The sequence below is a fragment of the Thunnus maccoyii genome, chromosome 6, assembly GCF_910596095.1.
Source record: "Thunnus maccoyii chromosome 6, fThuMac1.1, whole genome shotgun sequence".
In the NCBI taxonomy this organism is placed as follows: domain Eukaryota; kingdom Metazoa; phylum Chordata; class Actinopteri; order Scombriformes; family Scombridae; genus Thunnus; species Thunnus maccoyii.
In genome coordinates, this window is record NC_056538.1 from 31,985,366 (window position 1) to 32,008,093 (window position 22,728).

The following is a 22,728-nucleotide window of genomic DNA, read 5'->3' on the forward strand; positions in this document are numbered from 1 at the left end:
CCAGTCAGTGCAGTACAGGCTTGTGCTGTTGGTAGGCTTCATTCATGTAGTATTGAAGAGGTCAAGTGATGAAAATATGTCAATAGCCTACTATATCTAAATAAATTACAGTCCCAGTGATTTATAAGTATCCAGGAGCCACTTTTCATCATTTCTAGCAGAAAAAAAACAAGAATATCAGCAGAAGAATGCAAACAGAGGTGAGAGCAAAGCATCCGCACTGTAAGAAAGCAGGAAGCAGTGTCAACATGGATGTAAACGATGCCGGTTTTTAAAACAGCTCTGCAAATGTTTTGTGAGAAAGGAAATGCATTCTACATATCTGTAGATACACACAGTGTATTTTAGTGAGTGACACTGAATGTAAACACAACTTTTGTTTGTTTGTTCAGGTCTATAGATCAACGTCTTCAGGGCCCTTTAAGCAGCTCAGTTTCTACTGAAGGAATTCTGGTGGAGTTCTTCACTCTGACCACTGAGGGTCGCTGTCTCCTCATTCTTTAACTCATTTTATAGTGTAGCCTACGTTAAAGGACAGCTTCACATTTTTTCAGGTCTGTCTTAAAACAATAGTCAGGAGCCCAAATGAACATTGAAACATGTTTTTTCTTGCTGTAATCATTCTATTATGGATCTGAATTTTCTCAGACTCTTTGTTTTTACTTTGCAGGACTGCAGAGAGACAAAGCTGCAGGATGTTCATGTTTGTGCTCCTTCATACTAAATTTGATGTTGGTCAAAAGGATAAAAAGCCTTTTTTCCCTAATGATTCCACATTCACATTAAGAAAAATATTGGTTAATCTTCTTTCATTTCTAATTTCATCATTTTAGGAGGATTGTAAAACAAAAAAATAAAGCGATACATGATATTTTATATAATATTATGCTTATTTTTATATGTTTAAATATACACTAAAAAGTTTTAGAACATCTCAGTTTTTCCAGTTTTATTGAAATGGACATAGTTTAATGTCTCAGTGTACTCTGAAATTAAAGCATAGAACAAATGAACAATTGGAAATTAAAAAAAGAAATCATGGAATCTTTTTGTTCATAATATTTTAATCTAAATTTTTGACTCATCAACCATCTTTAGCAGCCAAATACACATTCTTTCTACTATGGAAATTAAATATTGTTGGGAAAATTCTTCCCAACACTGTTGCAGACGTTCTGTGTTGTTCTGTCAAGCTGCTTTGCTTTCACCCTTCTGCCCAGTTCATTCCAAACCAGCTGGATGACTGTACTGTTTCCATGATCTGAAGCCTGCCATCTTATTGTTTTCTTCTAAGATAGTTCTGACAGCCTGGAGGTTTATTTTGGATCATTATGTTACTGTAAGATAAACACAGACCAGAGGATACTGCATGACTCTGCAGGATGCTGTGGTTAAGTCACCAACTCTGGATCCAGCAAAAGAGCCCTAGACCGTCACACTTCCTCCTCCAGACTTTTATACAGACAGACGGTTTGTAAGTAATCACCTGTAGGAAGTGTTTGCATCAACTTTCAAGGTGTCATTTACTTCCATTGCTGCAGAAAAACTGTAAGTTGTTCCTCGAGCCCTGAAAAAAGGCTTTTTATATGTAGCCTATTTTTGTGTGTGTCTGTGTGTGTTATATTTGTTTACCACTTAGCTTTGTACCTATTAAGGAAAGGGTCAGTAATTAGGTTCAACCATGGGGTAGCCTTTCACAGGTGTATTGAAAACACAGGCCGGTATTTTCCCAAGATTTTATTTTTTTTATTTCTATTAATTAATTAAGATCAGAAGCGATGAATTAAACTGTTTTAGGACTTTAGCCAACAGCAAATGTCATTTTCCCACTAATGAGTGAGGACTGACAGAATTATAGCCTTATATAACTTATATTAATACAATTTGTAAAAAATGACTCATAAATGAAAATGTTTTCTCTGTGTTGCACCACCAGACTACACATGTAATAGTAGATTTGCTTTTTACTGATTGATATACTGATAGATGATTTACTGATGTAAACTATGAAAGTGAAAAGTTCTGTTTCTTCAGGGGACAAATGTTTTTGCTGAAGGGTCAGATTTGGCCCCCAGTCTGCTACTTGCCTACCAATGATTTAAGGTTATTCACTGGACTTCAACTGCTTACATTTCAATAAACACAGACAAGGGGGTGTTTCTAAAACTTTTTACTGGCAGTATATATTGTTTTGTTATTCAATCAATTAGTCAATCAAACTTTATTTGTACTTTATTTGCACCTTTCATACAGGTTAGTGCTATTCAAAGTGCTTCACAGATGACTGACAAGCCCATAGTAAGTAAACAGACAATTTGAGAGTAATGCACATGAGAAATAAAAATTGTGAAAATGTAATAAAATAAAATAGATTTAAAAGGTATAATAATAATTATTATAAAATAGAGTGAAATTAATTTTAAAAAAAAACAAGGATACATAAAATAAATAAATAATATTTTTTTAGTGAATAATAATTTATTTTGTTAATATTAAACTAACAAACAATACATAAACTATATAGCCTACATTTAATGTATATTTAACATACTGTGACAAATATATATACATATAATTTAATATTAACTAAAGAATTATTTTTCTTATAAAATCCCTTAAGACTTATTCCTACTTCTTTCTAGTTTTTGATCCACTGGCAGAATGACACCTGAATGCAACACCCGTTAACCAGGACTTGGAAACTGGATGAATTCCAGACTTTTTTCCAGTGTTTATGAATGCACCACTGCTCGCGAGCTGCGACCCGCCCCGAACGTCTAACGGACATCCGCATCAGCCAATAGGCGGCGGCAGAGACTGAGCAGCGACCAATGGCGTGTCCGGAGTGGCGGGTAAGGGGGCGGGCGTTGCCGTGCAGCAGGCTTCTCTGCGCCTGGCTAACAATAGCCTGAGATCCGCAAGTTTAGTGTTGAGGACCCGAGCAGGAGGGCGACAGAGCGGAGCAGCAGAGCCGAGAGGAGCGCACAGTGTTGCCGAATACATGAGACGGTGTGTCCCGGTGTCGGAAAATTATCACCCAACACTCAGGGATTTACATTTACAACCAGACAAGTGGTGAGTGAGCCGCTCGACTTTTATTCCTCTACATAAAATCCATCTGCAGTCTCAGCGAGGCATGGTGCGTGGTGAATTAGGGGCTCCTTTGCCAGTGAATAGGAAGGGGTTAATGGTTACTGTAGGCTGCCTGGGATCACACTATTATTCCCCTAATTCTTCATCTGCACCCATACATACACGCCCCGGAGCCCGCAGGCCCAGTCTGCCCGCACACCGCGGACCTGAAGGCGGCCGCTGCGAGGTTCGTGCAGTCGGCAGGCGGGTGGTGTGATTAGTATTATTATTTTATTACACCGGTTTACAGCCAACTGGTAAACTGGGAGGAAACCTGTGAGTTTTGCCGGTGAAGTGATACCACAGCAGGGCCTGAGTGCCAATGATCTGACACAGAGATTCAATGAGTGAGTGAATGAATGAATGAATGAATGAATGAATGAATGAAATCCTGCTAGTTTCCACTTTTCCCCATCTGTGAAATGTAGGATACCTCTGACATGATTCATCAGAAAGTCCATGCTGTGCCCAAAGCCTTTTCGGTGTAATCTAAGAATAGACTTCTGTCTCCTCTCACTGAAACAATTCTGCTTTTAAGTTCATGTCTGAGCTTTAATCAGCGTTAAAATACAGATTCACAAAATTGAAAGTCTGTCTTAAAAACATTCAGGAGCCCAAATGAACAGTGAACCATGTTTTTCTTGCTGTAATCATTCCTCCTGTTCATACTGACCATTAGAGGATCCCTTCATAATGCACTTACAAGCTTCGGAAACACAAAAGAAGGGAATTTTTTAATGCTAAAAAGACTGTAAATGTGTCAGATATTCACCTGATATGACTAACTCAGCCTGCTGAAGCCTCATATAAGCTTCACATCAACTTTTAAATACACAAATAGGCACACTGTGGATTTTTGGCCTCCGTCAATGACATGTGAAAGGAAGCAGAAATCCTCTCATATCCCATAAATGATCTGTTTAATATTCCTGTAAGTGTCTGCAGCTCTCAGTAGTGACCTGACAGGAACGTGGTTGTGTTTTCTTGCAGATTCTTATTACTTGCTGTATTTTTTAATTGCTTTAAAAAAAATTAAAAAAAAAGTCCTGTTTTCAGTGATACTTGCACAGTAATCTGTCTGAAATGCACTGAGCCTCTTGTTTCCACATGGCTCAGCAGAAATCTGTACACGTCTCTTGATCCTGGAGAGTTCAGTCGGTATTTATGTGGAAGTAGATTTTTGGGGGCGTTTAGTGGCTTTGGCAGAGCAGACATGGCGTATATCAGCTGGATCTTATTGATTACAGACAGACAGGGCTGCTCGAACTCTCACTTTTTTTTTTTTATCAGCATGAGAAGTGTCGTGTTTCCTTCCATTTATTGACCCTTCAAACTCAGCCTGGGTTTTTGACCCAGCTGGATAAATAAACTAGGTGACCAGTTTCCTGGATAATGTAAGTTTTCCTCTGCTGATCAGAAATGTTTGTGGTTCAATCTTTTAACCGTTTGTCCTACTGAGAGATAAAAAAACACTCAGATGAATGAATCACACATGCAGCCAGCAGCGTTGACTCATTTTTGTTACTATATTGTGTGTCACCTGTATGAGGAGAGATGACTGCAGGATGAGCGAGCAGCCGCTCAGTCAGTGAAATGATAAAGGATCTGCATTTAGTTTGTTCCTGCTCCTGCATGTGTGAATATTTAGGAGTGCAACTAACAACTATTTTAATTATTACGTTGATTATTTTCTCTATTTTCCCTATAAAAATGTCAGAAAATGGTGAAAAATGACAATAATTGTTCCCAGAGCTCAAGGTGACGTCCTCAAATGTCTTGTTTTGTTCACAACCCAAAAATATTCAGTTTACTGTCATAAACAACTAAATAAACCAGGAAATATTCACATTTAAGAAGCTGGAAAAAGAAAATTTGGACATTTTTTTTCTTAAAAAAATGACTGAAAACATCCTTATTTTATATTTTCTTTGTCTTTATTGAAACTATATGATTGTAAAATGCAACATCCCATATTACTGACTCCACGGTTACATTATATTTAAATGTTCTTAATGTAGTTGATCTGTCTGGTATCTTTGGAAACTTTGTTCCAAACAACAGCAACTTTATTTAAATTAAATTCTAGCGAAAATCCAAATGTTTTCTTCCCAAACTGAGTTCATAAAGACGACAACAGCATCAAAACGATGAATTAAATATGAGTTTGATTGTATGTGGAGCTGCTTCCAGGTGATCCCACCTGCCTCAGCGCACACTTTATAGTACAAATAAGTCAAATTTAAACGTTTGTGTAGTTTGTCAGTGTGAAACTCTTCAGGGACTTAAATTCATTTGTATACAAAAAACTTGACTGTACTTCCTGGTTTGGCTGAGCGGTGGCGAGTTGAACCTATAGGTTATGGTTTAAGGGCAGTGGCGGTACACAGCGGTTGCCGTGGAGACCCGGACGTGTCTTAAGGAGTGTTTTATGGTCTCATATGAAGCACGAGGCCACCCGGTCGCCCCTTTGACACCCTGACAGCCTGATGGAGCGGCGAGAGGAAGCCTCGCTGGAGTTAATGACCCATTTGGCTCCGGTGGCTTCAGGCTCTCGGCTACTTCAGGACAAAGACGACTGTGTGTGTGTGTGTGTGTGTGTGTGTGTGTGTGTTCCTTTTGGCCAGTCTTCAGCCTCTATCTCACCTGTCATTGAAGTTATTTTTAACCCCCAACGCTGTTAACGCTGTTTGTTTGGCCTCTTAGTAAATTAGACTTGCTGGCCGACAATATGAGGTACTTACAGCCACACACACACACACACACTCACACACACACACTCTCTCACACACACACACACACACACACACAATAGGGAACCAAAACAAACCTGAAACTGAGGCTCGAAAACCAGAAAAATCTCTTTAAAGTTGAGAGGAACTCCAGTCAGGTGATGTGACCGCTGTCACATACAAGCAGTCATGTGATTAAACCTGCAACGATTAGTCCATAAATCGATTAGTTGATCAACAGAAAATTAATCGCCTTTTTTTAAAGAAAAAATGCTAAAATCCTCTTGTTTCAGCTTCTTAAATGTGAATATTTTCTGGTTTCTTTAGTCCTCTGTGACAATAAACTGAATATTTTTGGGTTTCTGGACAAAATTTAGATATTTGAAGACGTCATCTTGGACATTTTATAAACTAAAAGATGAATCGATTAATCAAGAAAATAACCAACAGAAGTAAATAACTAGATGATGGAGTAATCAATCAATAAAAAAGGTAATAAACTGTTTAGAATATTAATAAGTTAGATAGTAAACTGTGTATCTGTGGACTCTGAAGGGTGTTTTAATTCACTGTCTTCTTACATTTTATAGACTAAAAGATAAATCAGTTAACGTGGAGAATAATCAGCAGACGCAGGCTGATTAAAGCTTTAAACACACAGGTAACAGCAGGACTGAACCTTCTCTGGTCTCACTGAGCCTCAAACGGCTGCTGAAGGACTTCAGAGAAGACACCGAGAAGAACTTTGAGTCGGCGAGAAGAAAAACATCGAGATGCCAGGAAAAAACTCTGCATCCCAGCCAAGAAATATCCAGGAACATAACCCCCCCCCCCGCCCCCCCCCATAAACCATCATTTTTACTCTTAGGTAATTAGTTAACGTAAAGACAAGGAAGTGCCGTCAACTCCTCGTGTAGCTCTCATTCCCAAAATCACAAACTATTCCTTTATCGTTGCCGGCGGTGATGCTGGACGGTTGCGGTGAAGACGGAGCTGAGAGAAGACAGAAGACGACGCCGAGCTGATCTGCTTCATTTCAAATTATTAAAAGGAATTCTGTAACTCGGATCCTTTTTACCACATACTGTAAGGACATTTCTACGATCAATAATGAACCGAATTACTCATTAAGATGGATTATTTGTCTTTGCAGCGAGGGGCACTCTCACACACAGTACCAACATAAATAGTAATATTGGCTGTGGAGCAGCCATAAGCCTTCCAGCAGCTGAATAATGGATCGTCTGTCTGCCTGCGAGGCTGCTGGGCCTGCTGAGCACGCCGTCTAGACCGACCCTGACAGCACAAAACTGCGAGCTCTCTCCTTCTCTCTCTCTCTCTCTCTCTCTCTCTCTCTCTCTCTCTCTCTCTCTCTCTCTCTCTCCATGAAACAGGCTGACTGGATGAATCCTGGATGGATTGTTTTTCTGCAAGTGTGTGAAGGCAGATGAAAGGAAGGAAGGAAGGGCGGCTGGTGCATCTGTAAGACGACGTCTACATGAAGCCGGATAGATTCTTAAAAAAAAAAAACACGACATGCATCCACAGCAGGAGTGTCAGCACGTTTCTGCAAACGCCAACGTTCACATTAAGACGCCTAAATGGGTGATTTTTTTTTTTTTTTTCCTCTTCTGGGCATGTGTGGAGGACAGATGAGCAAGTCAGACACAGAAAACCAGCGAAGAAGAAATGGTTTCTGTTTCTGTGATGGCTTCCTGACGTTTATTTCATTGCAGCAGATTACAGATTGGTAGATAGCTGCGTTTAACTCTGAACAAGCTGTTAGAGTCTACTTCTACTTCTTCTTCGTCCTCTTCCAATGAAACGCGGCGCCGCCGTCTGATTTGTCACCGATATGACAGAATTTCTACAAAGATTGACACATTCTGGAGGCCGTTCTGGAAAAAAAGCTCCGTTTTCTGGGGAGAAAAACGCCGTTTTAGTCTGGACGGAGGAACAAAACGGAGAGAAAAAGATGCTTAGTGTGGACGTGGTCTAAGCTGTTAACAGCATGTTGCAGGATCAGAAGATCAGACCCGGAGAGAAGACTGAAATCCTGTTTGACCTGCGCCGCTTCACCTCAGTTTCATTAAACCAGGAGGGAACTTTAGAGGAAGAAGCTCAGACAGGTGCAGCTCCATGAGGGTTAACGTCAGTGTCATTTAATTAGTTTCCTGTCAGCTCTGATCTGTTAGAGTGTATTTACTGCAGCCACAAGCTCGACCTGCAGACAGTTCAGCTCAGGAACACTTCACACAGCTCATGTTGTAGTTTTTATGCTGGCGCTGTAGCAAACATGACGATGATATCTTCCTCTTTCTGCCTAAAGCTGCAATCCAACTGGTGAAATTTACTCACGTGGTGCGAACATGGCTTGTATATATAAAGCTGGACGTAGCGTCATTGGTTTCACTGGAGCCAGTTTCTTTTCCATTTGGAGCCTTCCAGATAAGGAGTGCGGGGTGTTGCCTTTCACGCTCTGGAAACACGCCGCGCTACCTCAGACCTAAGCTAACGCTAGCTTACTGGGAACACAGAGCGCTGCACCCTTGGGCTAACGTTAGCTACTTTAGCTAAATTGCGCTAACAGGGCATGTCTGACTCAGTGTGAGTCCTGGAGCCGGGGCAAGCATCAGGTGAGCCAACTGTCAATCACAGCTGTCAATCAACGCCCACACAGCAGACATCAAAGCTACTATAAGTCTTCAAATTTTATTAATGGAGCAATAATTTTCAAAAAGACCACCAGCATACTTATTAGAGGGCCTGAATTTAGCGATTGAGACCATAATGACTCATTGAAAAAATGATTGAGTATTTATAGAGAGAAGAAAGATGGACGTAGCATCATTGGTTTCACTGGAGCCAGTTTGAAGCTCAGAGTTGCAACTTATGGTCGGCGCCATCTTTTCCATTTGGAGCCTTCCAGATAAGGAGTGCGGGGTCTTGCCTTTCACGCTCTGGAAACACGCCGTGCTACCTCAGACCTAAGCTAACGCTAGCTTACTGGGAACACCGAGCGCTGCATTCTTGGGCTAACGTTAGCTACTTAACTTTTACTGTTTGAATGGGAGTCAGGTGGAGCGTCTAGCGGCCGTCAGTGGAAATGAAGGTGCTTCCATATTGGCTTCAGCCTCAAGTTGTACTAGATGATGCTTGGATGCGGAGAGGAGGGGGGGACGGGAAATAGCATGGATGGGATTGTAAACATAAACTGCAGGAGTTAGCATGGCTAGCGTGCTAACAACAACAGTCTGCAAAATTGTAAATTATACAATCATTTATCAAACATGTCACCGTCATCATCCTCTGTCCTTTCACTCACTGCAGTCAACCAGCATCTCTTCTTCTCTGCTTATTGTATTATTTTGCTGTGCAGGTATTAAACAAGTTCAGTCAGGTGGGTCAATTTACAAATGTGTCTGGTCTTGTTCCACATAGACATGAACATGCAGTCTGACTGAACCATTAATGCTCCCAAAGAACAATCGTCTGCTTTAAGGTTGCAACTAATTATTATTTCCATCACTGATTAATATATAGATTGTTTTTCACTCAGTTATTTAGTTGAAACAAGACTGAGAGTCTACAGCCCTGCAGCTCTGAGAGGCTCTGACGATGCTAACACGCTGATGTTAAGCAGGTGTAATGATCACCATGGTTACCATGATGATTCGGTGAAGGATGCTAATGTTTGCTAATTAGCACTAAAAGCAAAGTACAGCTGAGGATGATGGAGATGTTTTTAGTTTTGCGGCTTTTTAGTCAAAGAAATCAAAGCACAGACAGAAATTATGACCTGATGATGACACCAGAGAAGAAGTTATTTCAGTTCGTCCTGAGGATGAATGTTGCTAAAGTTCATGGCAATCCATCCCATAGTTACTGAGAAAATTCACCACAAATATCTGGACAACTTTGAGCGCTGATACATTCAGTAGGTGTAGAGATTTTTTTACTAGATAAGTGAAAACTTTGCCCTGCTGGTGGCGCCGGAGGAAGAGTCTGCAGGATGCATCCTCTCAGGACCATGAATGAACATATAAAATGTCATTGATATCCATCCTGCAGCTGTTGAGATATTTCAGTCTGGACAAAGTGACTGACATCGCAGCTAACATGGCTAAAAATGTCCAAAACCCCAAAATACTGGAGATCAATATATCAATATAAGAGAAAAAAGCACAGACATTTGACAGGGTGGAACCAGCTGGTATTTCCTGTTTCCAGTTATATTCTTCTTGATCGACTGACCGATCAATCAATCAGTTGTTTCAGCATTTAATCTTCATTTCCAGGCTTCTTGGGATGGAAATGTCCGTTGTTTAATTCCTGAAAGCTGACAAACACAAACCTTAACGTGAAATTATCAGAGAATATCAGGCTGCTGATAGTGAAGATACAGTCAAGGCCAAATCTCAGCTTCTTGAGAGCTGACATCATCTGTGTGTGTGTGTGTGTGTGTGTGTGTGTGTGTGTGTGTGTGTGTGTGTGTGTGTGTGTGTGTGTGTGTTTAGCCCAGAGACCATATGGCGAAGGAACCACCCACTCATTGGGACCAACCACACCTTCCAATAATTCACACACACACTCTTTCATTCTTATGCACACACACACACACACACACACACACACACACACACACACACACACACACACACACACACACTTCAAACACACATGAGCCGCAAAAACCTGAAAGATAAATAAATCATAAACGCATAAAAGTATAAAACAGCAGAAAGTGAAAATAGGTGCAGAGATTCGTTGTGTGTCACACTTCAGTCTACTGTGATCAACCAGCCGTGTGTGTGTGTGTGTGTGTGTGTGTGTGTGTGTGTGTGTGTGTGCTTGCTGAATATTTCACCGTTGAAGTATTGCATTCACACCCTGCAGCCTTGCATCCATAGAGAGAAATGCTGTGTGTGTATATGCATGTGTGTGTGTGTGTGGGTGTGTGTGTTGCATGACATCATAATGTGATTACATACTGTAGATGGTTTTTGTTGGATGGTGTGTGTGTGTGTGTCAGCTGGGAGATGAACACGAGTGTGTGAGGTGACCCTGCCTCGACTGACGGTCGACTGTCTGATCAACACAAACACTCAACACATGGACAAGGTGAACGGGTTCATAGCGCGCGTGTGTGTGTGTGTGTGTGTGTGTGTGTGTGTGTGTGTGTGTGTGTGTGTGTGTGTGTGTGTGATATAACACCTGACTCTGTACGTTCCACTGGTCTAACACCTTTACAACAGACACTTCTTCTCCAAATCTGGAGGTCAAAACCTCTCAAATCTGAGCTATTTTTCCTCTAAATTCTTCTTAAATTGCAAATTGTGCAGAACAAAACCAGCAATGAACTGATCTACTAACAAGTATTGTGTGTGTATCTACAGCCTGATATATCTTAATCCTCCGTTATTGTCCAGAAAACTATTAAAAACATGTCAGTGAGTCACATCGCTGCACTGGGTGACATGTTCCTTCATCATGAAGAGTTTGATTACGTTAGTTTGTTTAGAAACGGCTCCAAAGACTAATAACAGCATCATGTTTTCAGTCTCTGGAGAGTAGTTCTGTGTAATGCAGACGCTACTGAGCATGTGCAGGAACGCTGCTCCTACATTGTGCCTTGTAAATAACTTCAGTACAAAGTCAAGAGGTTTGATATGTAGCACAACAAGCTATCGAAGCTGTAAAAGGAGCTGTGATCCTGCACATGCTCAGTAGTGTCTGCCTTACACAGAACTACTGTCTGAAGACTGAAAACATGATGCTGTTATTCGTCTTTGGAGCCGTTTCTAAACAAACTAACGTGATAAAACTCTTCATGATGAAGGAACATGTCACCCAGAGCAGTGGTGTGACTCACTGACGTGTTTTTAATAGTTTTTGGTTTTGTGGTTCTGTTTACAGCTTCGTTAGCTTGTTGCGCTACAGATCACAACCTCTTTAAACTGACTTTATACTGAACTTTTTTGAGGAATTTACAATATAGTGAGGAAGTAAAACTGACAAATTTTAAATGTCAGGCACCGACTCTTGATGGACTTTATTAGTATTAAAACAGTTTGTCTTATTACTTAAATTTCTTTACTTTTTCTTTCTTTCTTTCTTATTTCCTCATGTGGGATAATTAGAGTTCAAATCTTATCTGTCAATTAATCAATTAGTCTATAAAAACTGGTGTTAATCTCTTTTCTATGGACAATTAATCACTTAAAGGACAACAGTCAGGAGCTCAAATGAACATGAAACCTGTTTTTCTTGCTGTCATCCCTTCATGATGACCTTACAATGGAAGTGATGGAGGACAAAATGTATTTCAAAGTTTATCTGAAGCTCATATGAAGCTTCAGCGTCCAAAGGAGTCAAATCAAGTAGATATCTTTCAACGTTACAGTCTTTTTAGTGCCAAAGTTCCTCTTTTTGTTACTATACTTCCACCTGCAGCTCAACAGGGAAACACTGTCCGAGGAAACAAAGAAGGAATTTGATGCTAAAAAGACTGTAAATGTGTCAGATATCCACTTGATATGACTAACTCAGACTGCTGAAGCTGAATAGAAGCTTCACATCAACTTTTAAATGACAAAACTGTGGATTTTGGCCTCCATCACTTCCATTGAAAGCACATTTGAAGGATCTTTTAATATCCAGTATGAACAGGAGGAATGATTACAGCGAGGAAAACCTCTTCCACTGTTACTATGGACACCAAGTACAGTAGATGAGTAAAGGCACTTTGTTGCGTTCCAGAGTCATCAATAATGAAAATAATCAATACTCGACCACTGATGAAGGTCTGTAGATGTGATTCAGGGTTTTTTTTTTCCTCTCTGTTGGAAGGAGGGAAGTTCCAGCAGTGTTACGACCCATCGTGATATTCTCAGATGCCAACATCATGAGATCATTTCTACAGATATGACCCGCTGAAACACTTCCACACGGCCAAAGACAGCACGCCAAACGCTCCTCTTCTTCCTGCCTCATCCCTCTTTTTCCTCCATCTCTTCTTCCACCACCATCATGTCACACTTCTACTCTTCATCCTGCTCTCTTTCTTTTATTCGCCTCTTTTCAACCTTCTCTTTTCTTCTTTGTCTTCATCTCTTCCACATGTTCTTCTTCTTCTCTCTCTTAATCTACTCCCTCTCTTCCTCTCTCTCTCTCTCCACTTTCCATTTCTTCAGCCTTTCCTTTTCCATCCCTTCATCTCTTCCTCTTCATCTGTTGTTCATTCCTCTCCTCCTCCGGCCCGGTCTGACGTAACCGGTGGAGCAGCAGTAATGTTGTTATCTATAAATACCGCTTCATCTCTCTCACTGTCAAACGGAGGAAGTCTCTCTCTCTCTCTCTCTCTCTCTCTCTCTCTCTCTCTCTCTCTCTCTCTCTCCCCTCTCCACTTCCTCTCTTATATTTTCATCTTTCTCCTGTTTTTTCCGACGGAGGGATTCTCTCGCTCTCTCTCTCTCTTCCTCTCACGTTTAGCAGCAGGAGGAGACTTTATAAATCAGAATTAATTATAAAAAAAAGTGCTTTATGTTTGTGATAAAAACATTTGAGAATCAGTTGGAAGTCGTGTGTGAAACATGGAGATTAGCTCGAAATCACGTTTTAAGTTTTAGAAACAATGAAGCTGATTTAAATCATTATTTTCTTGTTTATCTGCTGTAACGTTTATTAGCATGTTGAAGGATGAACAGCAGCACAGAGACGTGCAGTTTATAATACAGCTGTGAATATAATCAATACATTTAATCATAATGATCAGTTTGGAGAGTCTCAAACATATATTTAACATCGTTTTTTCACCTTGATTTTTCTCCTAATTTTATATAAATAGTTTATAAACATGATTTTAAAATGTTCTACAGAAAATGACTCATTACTCGTATTTGTTGTATAAAATATACAACAATACAATATATATATTTATGTATATGTGTTCATGGAGAGCACATATAACATATGAAATATAATTTGAAGAAAACAAATATTTTAAAGAAAAAATTGGTTGATTCTTCTCCTTCTCCTTCTTCTTCTTCTTCTTCTTCTTCTTCTTGTTTTGTATGCAGTAGTGAGGTTTGTGAGACTGGAGCTGCAACTTGCAGTTATTTCCATTATCGATTAATCTTTGGATCATTTTCTCCATGAATTGATTAGTTTGGTTTATAAAAACTTTGTTGCCTGATGTGACGTCTTTAAAGATGATTCAGTTTACTGTCACAGAGGAATAAAAGAACCAGAGAAGAATCTGGACATTAGAAAGAACCAGTTGGTTAAACTGGACATGATGGGCGGCGACGGCTGCTCTCTCTCTCTCTCTCTCTCTCTTCATCTTCATATTATGGTCTGTATTTTATTCCTCTCTCACTGTTTCTCTGTTTCTCAGCTGCATCTGTTTCTCCGTCTTCCTCAGGCGGATGTTTCTATCCGTGTTCTCGCCTCCGCTTCAACAGAAATACAACAACGACACCCTCCTCCCTCGCCAAATTTTAAAGATGGCCGGCCAAGCGCGTCAACTCGCCCTCAACGTGCCCCCCCTCCCTCATATTCACATTATAGCTGGCGTATATTCAGTACTGTTATTGTTACATTAAAGGGAAAAATTAATCATCAGCAGCTATTTTGATAACTGAAAAGTGGTTTGTTAATAATTTAAAGCAAAAAAGCCAAATATCTGCTGTTTTCTTTGTCACATGTGACAGTAAAGTGAATTGCTTTGGGTTTTTGACTTTATTTCTTCACTTTGGCAACAATTTGGATCTTGAATCTAATAATTATTTAAGTCTTTTTAAGTAAAATGCCAAGAATTTGTTGTTTTCAGCTTCTTTTAATGTGAAAATAAAGATTTAATGCTTTTATTTTGTTACACATGATACTAAACTGAATATTTTGGTGGTTTTGGATGAAACATCTGAAGACGTCGCCTCATTTCTGACATTTATAGACCAAACAATAAATCAATTAATCAAGAAAATGATCTGCAGATTAATTGATAATGAAATCATTAGTTTTCAGCCCTTAATCAGGTGTTATCACATTCTGACATGTCATTAGATGATAAAGGCTGATTGGACGGTTTGATCAGGAGAAAAAAAGTTATTTAAAACAAAATTATACTACTGATACAAAATAATGAAGCTGTTTTATATTTCGCAGCCATTAAACCAGTAACCTCTCTAAACTGGAGCCTGTTAATCTGATTTACAGCTGAAAAACGTCCAAAAAAACAAACGTTTAATGTGAGATCCCGACATATTTCCTCGTGTGTGCGTCTCCGCCAGCTTCTTGTCAGCATTCATCACGTATCGCAGCGCTCAGCGGGAATAATTAGGCCCGCAGCCATGAAACACAATTACTCTCCCGTTTGACTTCCAACTTCATTACACGCACAAGTAGTCTGACTTATTGTACGGTGAGTTTTACCTCGCGGCTCACTAACACACACACACACACACACAAACACACACACACACACACACACACACACACACACAGACGGTCAGTCAGTCGGTCGGAGGTTCAGAGAGCAACAGGTTGATCTCGTCGACGTCTCAGCCTTGACTTGAACAGACAAAGCTAATTTAAAGCTAAAGCTGCTCAGTCTGCTGCAGTAACGGAGCTGAAGGTAACTCACAGGTGTTTCATAGTGACAGTAGACGATACAAGAACTCAATATGATCTTATCATAACCACACAATGTGTTTGAAACATGAAGAGAGATTCATCTGACACTTATATTCTCCGTTAGTCCATTCATTGTTTAGACTGAATGTGACAAAATAGTGAAAACGTGACATTCACAACTTCTCCAAGCTCTCTTAATTGCTTCTAAAATGTTAAAATATTCAATTAACCGTCAGATTTAAAAAGGAAAAACAGCAAATCAGCACATTTGAGAAGCTGCAACCATCAAATATTTGGTGTTTTTGCTTGAAAACTAACTGAAATGATGTAATAATTGACTAATTAATTAATCAATTAAAGGTTGCAGTTTTATTTAGTATCATATAAAACATCAGAACATCAGTCTGATGGTTTTAAATGTAATTTTGTTCACCTGGAGCTTAATGAGAGGATGCACATCTATGATTAGCAAAGGCTAACAGCTAACTGTCAGTGTGTGTTTATGTGTGTGTGTGTGTGTGTGTGTGTGTGTATAGACAATACAGGTGATATAACAACACACACACACACACAGATGGCAGCGTGTTGTATCAGCCTGAGTTCAGCAACACCTTAATAAGCCATAATGTAGCTACATCTGCATAACCTTCTGTCTGATGGTATTACAGCGTGTGTGTGTGTGTGTGTGTGTGTGTGTGTGTGTGTGTGTGTGTGTGTGTGTGTGTGTGTGTGTGTGTGTGTGTGTGTGTGTGTGTGTGTGTGTGTGTGTGTGTGTGTGTGTGTGTGTTCTCTCACAGTATGGTGTGAATGTGTGGACAGCTGCAGGGCCCGACACTCTCACCTCCCGCCCTCCTTCTGTTTGTCCTCCTCCTCCTCCTCTTCTTCTTCTTCTTTTTTAACCTTCATCTGTTCGGCCTCGTCTGAACGTCGCCGTCACGCCATAAACACACAAACAAACAGCTCACAGTGTGTTTGTTTGTGTGTGTGTGTGATGACACGCGAGACTCCATCTGCTGAGAGAAGCTGAAACTAAAACTTGTGCCCACTGATGTGAATATATGTGAATGTGTGTGAATGTCTTTAAAAACAGGAAACAGATGAAGACAAACTGCTGCCATAAAGTATCACTGACTGTGTTTACAGGCTCTTAACTAATCATCTGTAATTTGACAAATGGAGTCTTGATATTTTACTGCCGCTTATGATTCTTATTGCTCTTTTTTTTTTGAAGTATAAATATCAGATATGTGTGTGTCCTGCACTATAAATCATAGTAATATTATAACTCACTTCCTCTACTAGTTCTTACATGTATTTTTCCTCTTTCTGAGCATCCGATTGATGTTTCAAACTGACGTTTAAATGTTTTCTTCTTGTCTTTGCTGCTCTGTGGACTGCAGCACTATAATAAAAGTCTGATTGGATTAAGGCGCATAAACGCAAACAGCCCAGGAAGCACTGACTGCCTTAGCTTTACTTCCTGCTGCAGTTTGTCTCACAGCAGAAAATGTTTTGCTGTTTGTCTCCATGTTTCAGAGCAGCTGGATGGACAGAGATGTGAAGTTAAAGGAGGATGCAGCAGGTGATGAGAGGTGTGTAATAACGGCGTTCTCTCTCTCTCTGTGTGCAGGCTGCTGCAGGTTGAAACTGTCTCTTGGCCTTTCTGTGAGAGGAGCGACTCAGACACGACGTTAACAGGTAAACTCAGTCAGCTGATGATCTTTCTCTCTCTCCTGTAGTTCTGAGTCTTTTCTGTGGATTCGGCGTTTTGCTCAGAGACGCTGCAGCAGTGACTGAGCTGAATGTCTGACAGAGGAGTTAAACTTGTTGTTTTGAGGCGGTGGTGGAGATAGAAGTCGGGTTAATGTGGATGTTGTGACTTTTGTTTTGTTCTTCATTGTCAGTAATAATAATCAGCCTGACGGGGTAAAAACCATTAACTGATCACTTACTTCCTGTAGTTGTGCTTTTATTTTTCTCACCTGGATGAACATCATGTTACTATGACTGATAAACAACAATAGTAAATATAAAGATCCAGTTTGTAGTAAAACTGACACCAGCTACTTTATTTTTAATGATATTTTCAAGTTAAATGTCATACATAAGTGAATTAATCAATTAGAAAATTAATCCGCAACTATTTTGATTGTTGAATAAACCTTTAAGTCATTTTTCAAGTGAAAATATCAAATATTTGCTGGTTCAATGTGGCTCAAATGTGAGAATATGTTGCTTCTCTTGGTCATGAATTAATATTTGTGGGTTTTTGACTGTTGGTTTGATAAAATAAGACGTTTGATGACAACATCTTGTGCTCTAAGATGTGGTGATGAGTGTTTTTCACCTTTTTACCAAATGATTAATCGATTAATTAAGAAAATAATCTGCAGATTAATCGCTAATGACAATAATCATTAGTTGCAGCTCTAATCAGACTTTAATCTTCAATCCAAGAATGAACATATTGAATATAATCGCTGCATCTCAACAAAACGTTTTAAAAAAAGCTTTTATTGTCTTAAACAAGGAGTTTTTCACGTCTTTGAGGTGAAATAATGAGTCGGTTCATGAACGTGTTGTTTTTATGGGAGATGCTGCGAGTGTTTTATTAAACGCTGGTTTTTAGGATCGATTATCTGGATCATGTGTCACTGTAAAGACGTCTGAGAGGAAACACGCTGCAGCAGCAGCACATCACTGACTGTTTCACATTATGTAAGTCGACTGTAATGTGATTCAGCCTTTCTGGCCTGATGGGTCTCCCAGCATGCACTGCAGCCTCTATTATTTATGTGGTTGCCATGGTAATGGATTTGGGGAGGGGCGGAGTCTGACAGCTGGTGGATAAGTGATGGAGACAACCCCACCCCCCCCCCCCCCCCCCAGCACACCTGTGTGTGTGAGCGTGTGTGTGAGTGCGTGTGAGTGTGTGTGTGAGTGTGTGTGAGTGTGAGTGGGGGGTTCACTGTGCTCATGAGAACAGGGACTCAGAGGGTTTGTCATGCATTTTTTATGTACTGCATCATTGTGTGAGCTCAGTGTGTGTGTGTGTGTGTGTGTGTGTGTGTGTGTGTGTGTGTGTGTGTGGGGAGTATTGCCACATTGTGTGAGTCTCTGTGGTGGTCGTGTGTCAACCCACAAAAAGCGGTTGTGATCAGATAAAATCTTGTGTTATGATCAGTGTAATCGCACTAAATGTTCTGGTCATTTAAAGATTCAATCCACACATTTATTAAGACATATAATAATACTCTGCTTGGAATAATAATGTCTGTCTGATACGGGTTATTCAAGAAAAAAAAAAAGTATAATTACCACATTAAAATCCTTAAAATGGAATCTCGTCCTTCTCCCTCCTTTAAAAATTACAGAAACTATAAATATGCAAATTTATTTCATTTCACAAGTTGAACTGCTGGACACCAGATGTCTCCTCCTTCACTGGAGGCTTCAAGTCTCCACATCACACTCATGTAAGTCGTATATTGGACCAAGATTGGCTTCCAAACCAAACTTCCAATATATTAAAAACCTACAGACTTCAGGTAGGACTGGCCAGTATATTGATATTATATGGATACGGATACTAATATGGTGGTATATCATGAGTCTTTTCCTGGTTTTAAAGGCTGAATTACAGGAAAATGATGTCATTTTCTGAACTTACCAGACTGTTCTAGCTGCTCTATTATTTACCTTTATACACTTAGTCATTATATCAACATTACTGATGATTAGTTATCAAAAATCTCATTGTGTAAATACACTGTGAAAGCACCATTAGTCATCCCTACCATACTGTTGCAATATTAGTATCGCTGGGGGGGGGCTACCATTCAGGTCTATAATTAACCGGTGTTCCATAAACGCCTCATATTCAGGCTATCGGTGGACGCTATAATTAACCGATGTTCCATAAACGCTTCATGTTCAGGCTATCGATAGACACTATAATTGACCGATGTTCCATAAATGCCTCATATTCAGGCTATCAGTAGACGCTAAAATTGACCGATGTTCCATAAACGCCTCATATTCAGGCTATCGGTAGACGCTATAATTGACCGATGTCCCATAAATGCCTCATATTCAGGCTACAGTAGATGCTATAATTGACCGATGTTCCATAAACGCCTCATATTCAGGCTATTGATGGACGCTATAATTGACCGATGTTCCATAAACACCTCACATTCAGGCTACAGTAGATGCTATAATTGACCGATGTTCCATAAACGCCTCATATTCAGGCTATGGGTAGACGCTATAATTGACCGATGTTCCATAAACGCCTCATATTCAGGCTATTGGTGGACGCTATAATTAACCGATGTTCCATAAACGCCTCATATTCAGGCTATCGGTGGACGCTATAATTAACCGATGCTCCATAAACGCCTCATATTCAGGCTTCACTCAGTTTCTGCAGCTCAGACAGACTTTTATCTACCTGAGTGAGTCGCTCAGGTGGAGCCTGTATACAGGAAACACTGTCGTACGATAAAACCATCAAACAGTCCAGCACGTTCATTTTCTGCGTTGCCCTCTACAGTCTAATACAACCTGAGAGACTCTCCACGGACCGCTACGACCTGCGAGGTGAAGGGATCATGTGATCAGCAGAGAGGCATCAGTTGGCGAGTTTTCAGTTACAAGAAGTGCAACAGTCCTTTAAAATGTAGTGAAACTGTGCAGCAGACATCAGTTCCACCAGCTGTGAGGAGTCTACTGGTGGAGCATCACGCTGCTCCCAGTGTTGATACTCTGTACGTCTCTGGTTCTGTTCAGGTTGATGCGTTATGGATCGTAGCTGTGAAGTAGGAGGCGCTACATCAGGCGCCTCTGGTTCCTCATTTAGTTTAGTTTATATGACCCACAGTTTGACCTCTACGGCTGTTTAAACCATCAATACAAAAGATGAACAACTGATGAGCAGCAACTATTAGTCGATTAATTTATTAATCATCATTTTTTTAATGCAAAAATGCCAAATATTCTCTGGTTGCAGCTTCTCACATGTGATGATTTGCTGCTTTTCTCTGTTTTATATGATTATAAACTGAATATCTTTTGGACTTGATGTCGTCTCCCAGGACTTAGTGTCAATGTGACATTTTTATGGACAAAACAATGAATCAAATAAATAATCAGCAGTTTAATCGATAATGAAACTTCTCAGTTGCACAACTGAGTTAGAAACAAGACTGTACATAAAAACTAACAACGACTTCTGTGAGACCCTTTCAGATCAGATCTCTTTATTTGGTGTGTGTGTGTGTGTGTGTGTGTTTATATGTGTGTATGTGTGTGTGTTTATGTGTGTGTGTGTGTGTGTGTGTGTAATTAACACCTATAGGACAGGTGTGCTGCTGCTTGCAGATGTGCGTAATATGAAGCTGGTTTATTGTAAGTCTGTGTGTGTCGTTCTATGTCTTCAGGGCTGGACGGAGATATCTACACACACACACACACACACACACACACACACACACACACACACACACACACACACACATGCAGAGGTTTAATCCATCACGACCTTCTCTCTCTCTCTCTCTCTCTCTCTGCGTCTCCTTTAACTTAAATCCTTCTGCGTTTTTCTGCTGCGTCAGTAAAAAGGCTCAAATCTAAATGTGATGATTTCCTTCAAAAAAACCGAATAAATTCACTCTGAATTATTCAGATCTAATCCCGACCAGGGATGGAAACGATTGATCGATTACAGAACGACTTCAACATGAATGAAGACTCAAACAAAGCAGTTTAAGGTGATTTTTTTTTTTTTTTCCTTCAGACCAACAAAAAGCAGAAAGAAAGAACACGAAAGACGTCCTGAATGATTTATCAACCTCACCGAGTGTCTGACAGAACGACTAAAGGTCTGAATCACTGGCTGTCATTGGTCAGCGTTGACTCACCGCATGTGATTAATTGATTGGCTGTCTGACCAAAACCTGACTGGTTTTACAGGAAGCAGAAGAGCTGGAAAATACGCAGGCAGAGAGTAGGAGGAGGAGGAGGAAGAGGAGGGAGGAGGAGGAAAACAAGAGATACAAGCTGAAAAAGAAAGAATAAGTTCAGAAAATGTAGATTGTGAGAAGACGTGAGCATGAGAGACCAGAAGTGACCAATTAATCAATTAGTTGCTAACTATTAAAGCTATAATATGTAATTATTCCACATTAAAATGTGTAAAAACAACTAGTCCTATGTTATATATGTTGTTGAGTTGTGTACTTACATTATCCCAAATGTTTCCAACAGTTTTCAAACCCAGAGAAATCTGTAATTTAATCAAAGTAACGGACCGTTTCATTTGGTCGCCTGTCGATGGCGTCATATCTCCTCTACCAAAGAGTAAACACGCACCAGATGCATACGGCGGCGCTGTGTTTGTCCGCTACAATGGCGTCTACCAAAGAGTAACTTACACACATACAAGATAATACATCGGCGTTGTGGTTGTTCCACACAAACTGTTATAAATGGACTTTTATTCAGTTTTAAGCCACATTTTCATGATAAATTTAGGTGGTTTTTAACTATATCTTTTAGCCGGAGGAAGGATTTTAGTCATTGGACGTCTGGATCTTAAGTTATCAGAGAAATAAACTGGACAAACGTTAGCAGCAGCTCGGCTAACAGCCCCTCCAGGAAGTCCGGTGGTCACCAAACATCGTCGGAGAAATATTGATTTTTTTTTTTGGGTGAAACAGCTTTAATTAGTATTTTAACGATTTTAATCTGCGTGTACGTTTGTTTCTGGAGAGGAGGAGACCTCTGCGGATAAAAAACAAAGAAGACAACAACTCCCATGATCCCTTGCTACTTCACACCGTCATCACACTCTGTCTTTTGTTATTGAGTCTTTTTTTTAAAGACTAAACATCTAAATTCTTCTTCCAGCTTCTCAGATGTGAATATTTTCTGTTTTCTTTCGTCTCTCTGACAGTAAACTATACTCTATGTTTGGTTTGTGGACATCTCGGGTGACATTTTTCACCATTTTCTGACATTTTATTGACTAAACAACTAGTCAGTTAATCAAGAAAGTGATCAACAGATTGATAATGAAAGTAATCGTTATAATAATAATAGTTAATAGACGAGCTGCTCCAGAGTCACAGTGAAGACGCCCTCCCAATGCAGGCACAGAGCAGTCCATTCAATCCCAGGGTGCACTGCAGAGTCTTAAGTAGCATGTCCATCCTTTAATAATGTGTAATAGGCT

General features: G+C 39.9%; 1 protein-coding gene across 4 annotated transcripts in view; it reads left to right on the plus strand.

Moving 5' to 3' along the window:
• The first annotated feature begins 2,903 nt into the window (after window positions 1-2,903).
• pak1 (p21 protein (Cdc42/Rac)-activated kinase 1) overlaps window positions 2,904-22,728 on the plus strand; it is a 63,948-nt gene continuing 44,123 nt past the window's right edge. For 2 of the 4 annotated variants that reach the window (XM_042413220.1, XM_042413224.1), the window contains exons 1-2: window positions 2,904-3,075; window positions 17,125-17,192. The gene's annotated coding sequence lies outside the window, so the exon portion shown is untranslated. Of the gene's footprint in view, window positions 3,076-15,133; window positions 15,283-15,385; window positions 15,496-17,124; window positions 17,193-22,728 lie in introns of those variants that run through there. The other 2 variants (XM_042413221.1, XM_042413223.1) reach the window with 2 other exon arrangements.